Source organism: Prionailurus viverrinus, chromosome C1 (assembly GCF_022837055.1).
Source record: "Prionailurus viverrinus isolate Anna chromosome C1, UM_Priviv_1.0, whole genome shotgun sequence".
Classification (NCBI taxonomy): Eukaryota; Metazoa; Chordata; class Mammalia; order Carnivora; family Felidae; genus Prionailurus; species Prionailurus viverrinus.
The window spans coordinates 50,427,185-50,432,859 of NC_062568.1; positions in this window are offsets into that span (position 1 = coordinate 50,427,185).

Consider the following 5,675-nt stretch of genomic DNA (forward strand, 5'->3'; position numbering starts at 1 on the left):
CAACATTTTCTGAAAACTATACAACCACTGACCAGGTCATAGATCCAGTGACTGGAGTCCACTGTTTGTCCATTTCTATACTCTACATACTCAAAGAGTATACATTTACTGGCTGTAGGAAAGGCATAATAAACATCACCTCCATAAATTTATTTTCTATACTTCACATTTAGATGATCAAAACACAATACCAATAAAGCTTAAAAACACATCAAAATTGTTATTATATGCTTTTAAAATCTTATGCAGTAATCACTACTGATTGGATTTTTTAAGGCTTTCATGTATCTTAGAAAGATTACATCTAACCCCTGAACATTCCATGTGAAGTCTAGTTAAATGAGGGTCAATATTACCAAACACTAGATTTTTCCATATGTCAATAATTCTTCCTGTGATGAAAACATTTTAATCTAGATCTAATGGATTACTGAAATAAGGGTGATAGTAGTAAAAATAATAATGGTAGCAACAATATTAATAATAGCTAACACTGATTTAACACATACCAAGTGTCAGGCACTGTTCTAATTGCTTCAGATGTATTGATTCTTCTAATCCTCACAACAACCCTATAAGGTAGGTAGTACAGTAGAATCATATTAGTTAAAAGTCATTAGAAAGTGGAAACAATAAATTACAGAATAATACACACACAGTTTTATTTTCTACACACTATCAGAATTGAAATCTAGACTTCCAGTTAAATACAGTAGACTGACCACTCATATTTGTTTTCTCTACCTCCAAACCCCACCAAAAAGAGATCAAAGGTGGGGCGCCTGGGTGGCGCAGTCGGTTAAGCGTCCGACTTCAGCCAGGTCACGATCTCGCGGTCCGGGAGTTCGAGCCCCGCGTCGGGCTCTGGGCTGATGGCTCAGAGCCTGGAGCCTGTTTCCGATTCTGTGTCTCCCTCTCTCTCTGCCCCTCCCCCGTTCATGCTCTGTCTCTCTCTGTCCCAAAAATAAAAAAAAAACGTTGAAAAAAAAAAAATTTTTTTTTAAAAAAAAAGAGATCAAAGGAATATAAATGGTATTAATCCATAAAGACAAAGAAAACAGGCTATACAGCCATGAGATTTTAATAAAGTTCATAAAAATAGAAAACAGGAGGAGGTGTGATAACTAATCTAGCAGAATGGAGGAAGTTAAAGCCTTAGTCCCCAGAAGAGAGAAGCCAACAAATACATTCTACCTAGCACCTAATAAGTTCAGGACTTGGAAATACCAGGTGTTATAGAAAAAGGGAGTGAAGTATACAGCTGAATATAGGACTAGAAATCTGTATAAAAAGCAACTGGATCCCACGTCTTCTTCCCACTTTCCACAGCCAGACAACCCACCCAACCTCTATGCACAATAAGAGGGTCACCATCCACAGAAGGCTGGAGTGGGGTGGGTCAGGACATAGGGATGCTGAAAGTAGGAGATTAAGGAAAAGCCACCATATAAACTCTGGGGTCCTCAGCCCTCTTTTTCTACCCTACCAAAACTTAGGAGTCCTTTCTAGAGAAACCAAATGGCTCCAAAGAAAAGATCCCCACTGAAATGAAACGGTATCATAAAAAAGGAACAGAGAGAAAAAAAAAAATCTTAGAAATTAAAATACATAGCTAAAAAAAAAAAATCAATGGAAGAGCTGGATGATAACAAAAAGAACAAATATAATACAACTCAATGAACAACCGGAGAGGAAAAATTTTTTTAATTAGAGGATCAATCTGGGAGTTCCACCATTCAAATAATAGAAATTCTAGAAAGACAGGATGGAGAAAGTGGAGGAGAGAAAACTGTCAAAAAGATAACACAGAAATATTCCCAGAAATGAAACAGACAAGTCTACAAATTGAAAGACTCCACCAAGTTGAGTACCCATTGGCATGAATAAAGACCCACACAACATCATGAAATGTCAGGGGTAAAGAGGAGCCTCTAAAAGCTTCCAGAGTGTAAAAGAACAGGTCTGTATGAAAGAATAGTTTCAGAATTCTCACAGAAATAATGAATGCAATAAGACAATGGAGCACTGCTTTTAAAATTCTGAGAAAAATTATTTTCGACATATACTCCAAACTACCAACCATTCAAGAGTAGAGACATTTTCAGACCTGTAAAGCCTCAAAGTCTTTAGCTTGCCATACTTTTTCCTAGGAAGTTTTCAGTAGTGAATACACGTTGGCAAAAAAAGGGGCAGTGAATCAAGAAATAGGAAGTCATAGGATCCAATAAACGGGAAATCCAACATAAAACTAAAAAACAAAGTAGGTCCCAGAATGACCGCTGAGCCATGCACAGGCCTAGAAAACAACAGTCCAGATGGCAGAAGATGAAGGATTGTGGAAGAAAGGTCCCCGAAACTCAAAAAAAAAAAAAAAAAAAAAGGAATTTGATAGATTATATGATGTTTTGGAGCATTTAACCCTTTGAATAATCTTTGCAATTGAATATAAAAAACTAAGCAAATTTTAAAATCAGGTAATTATTAATTCAGGGAAAAATAAGGTTATAGTTGAGAGGAAATAATGATAGTTCACCACGGGGTTCCTTAGTGACCAACATTTAGAGTAGTTCCCTAGCTTATCCCTGGGGGATATGTTCCAAGACCCCCAGTGGATACCTGAAACTACAGATAGTACTGAACACTTTATATACTAGGCTTTCCCTATGCATACGTACCTATGATAAAGTGTCACTTATAAGTTAGATGCAGTAACAGATTAACAACAATAACTAATAATAAAATAACACAATTATAATATACTGTAATAAAAGTTGTATGAATGTGGTCCCTTTCTCTAATATCTCACTGTACTGTACTCACCCTTCTTCTTGTGATGACATGAGATGATAAAATGCCTACATGATGAGACAAAGTGTGGTGAATGAAACAGGCGCTGAGATGAAGTATTATGCTACTACTGACCTGATGGTATGAGGATGATCATCTGCTTCCAGACCGGGACTGATTGCAGGTAACTGAAACCAAGAAAGCAAAACCACAGAAAGCAAAGCAGCAGATTTGGCGGCGGGGGGGGGGGGGGGGGGGGGGGGCGGTAATTGACTGTATAGCTATTGATTTTACAAAAACCTATGGCTAACTTGTAGTGGGAGAGATGGGAAAGAAATATGGGAGAGGTAGGGATATAAGAAAAGTAAATCCTGGGGCGCCTGGGTGGCACAGTCAGTTAAGCAACTGACTTCGGATCAGTTCATGATTTCACGGTTCATGGGTTCAAGCCCCATGTTAGGCTCTGTGCTGACAGCTCGGAGCCTGAAGCCTGCTTCAGATTCTGTGTCTCCCTCTCTCTTTTCCTCCCCTGCTCGTTCTCTGTGTCTCTCAAAAATAAATAAACGTTAAAAAAATTATTTTTTAAATAAAAAAAAAGAAAAATCCTGCCTAACATGAAAGGAACTCAAGAAAGCATTTCTGAAATTGATAAATCAAGAAAAAGTAACACAATATCTTTTCAAATAGGAACAAACCACTAGGAGTTGAAAGTGCTCATCTCTGGACACTCAGCTGGGGAGAGGGAGGACTTTTTTTTTTTTTTTTTATAAGCCTTCTAGTTCTACTTGGTTTTTTTTTTTTTTTTTTCAACGTTTATTTATTTTTGGGACAGAGAGAGATAGAGCATGAACGGGGGAGGGGCAAAGAGAGAGGGAGACACAGAATCAGAAACAGGCTCCAGGCTCTGAGCCATCAGCCCAGAGCCTGACGCGGGGCTCGAACTCACAGACCGCGAGATCGTGACCTGGCTGAAGTCGGACGCTTAACCGACTGCGCCACCCAGGCGCCCCTCTACTTGGTTTTTTAAACTATGTACATGAATTACTTTAATAAAAAGAAAACTAAAGTTTTTCTAAAATTTTTTTAATTTACAAATTCAGTATGAATTCAAAGAAAGGAGAACCGGTGACCTGGAAAAACATGAAAAGGAAACCCTATCTACCAGCTACAACTTCCTTGCCCCACCTGGGCTACTAAAAGACCTCCTGGAAGGAGTTCCTGCAGTCTAACCAGGCTTTCTTTCAGGCCAGAACACTCCCTCTGTACCAAGTGGCAATAGCAAGGCTCAAAGGACAGGCATTGAGGCACTTCATTTAATAAAAGAAGTGAAGAATTGGTACAGTCCAAATTAATGATATAATAATGTATGTGGAATTAGTGTTAACAGCAGTATAATATTAATATATTACAAAGATATATTTCCTGAGATCTTAATGGTGATTTCTAAATACTAAATGTAATAATACACAGTGAAAAACTACAACTCAGGGTTAAAGGTTCCATGGTGACTATCAAATGAAGATACTTTATCTCCTGCTTTAGAATTTAAGTTCAAGTGACAACATCCATTTCTCAACTTGTCCTGATCAAAGGTAATACAATAAATTCAATGTAATGTAAGAGAATTCAAAAATAGTCCAATTATAAAACAATTCTCATCAAAGTCACTTTAACCATGGAGGCCTGGATTCCCACACAACGGAAATCAGGCACTTGAAAAGAAAAGCAAGCACTGGCTTTGGTTAGAAGATCAACGACATACCAACAGTCTCCAAATTCTCGATAACCCCAAGGCCTAGCTAGACAAAGCAAAAAAGGACCAACCACTACCTATACATTAGAGAAAGTTATGACAAGCTAAAATTCTTACAGGATTGTTCTTATTTGGTTTATCTTTTTCTTAAAATTCAGAAAAGTCAGGCACACTTGAACATACACAGGGCTCCTCAAAATGCAAGGTTCACTGAAGCTTTATCGATTGCTTCATGCTATCAATTCACTAATCAAAACCTAGACATAATTCAAGATACATTTATACTCCTCCCAAAAAATGATTTCACAAATGTGTTTGTGAAAAAGCAGGTCCCAGTAACAATAAAAGCCATACTTAGGAATATGGCACACCTGTTCAAAGCACCTGTTTCAAGGGGGAAAAAATGATACAAACCAGAAATGATAGCATTTTATTTTAAAAAATATTTACAGAAAACTGTTCAGGAACTCATCTTTTTGGATAAAGCAATAAAAAAATGGATTTGTTTCCTATGAGTTCAAAAGCTTGTTATAGTATTTTCATTATAAACCTACTGGTTCAAAAAAAGTACCTACCTGAAAAACTCCCTATCAGTAGCACCTTGACTTTCATTATCTAGTCACTATGCAAATTCTTACTACCACAAAAAAAAGGAAAAAGTCTGATTATTCACTCAACATGAAACTTACTACATTATTAAACTTTTCTCCAATTCGACATATGAAGTACAACATACGAATGGAAAAATTCCACTTAATCTAGCCTAATGACCTGTGTGCTACTTAAAGTCACAAATACTTTTAAGCAGCATACAGTTTATCTAAATGCATATTAATGTATTTAGATTGTGTCCATTTTAAACTTACAATTACAGATTTATTTTAGTGAAGTAAATACCAAATATTAACTGTTTAAAAAAACTTCCCACATAAACCTACAAGAGAAATTTAAAGTGGAACAGGCCACACTATTCTAAGCTCATAGGCAACAAAACTAAAAATATGACTCATTTGTGTATTCACTAGGCGGTCCAAATATACAAACAAAATCAAAGCAATGAAGAATACTAATAGCACTTGATAAAGATCAGACAGAATATCAACAATGTAAAAAATACAATGTATTATATGATACG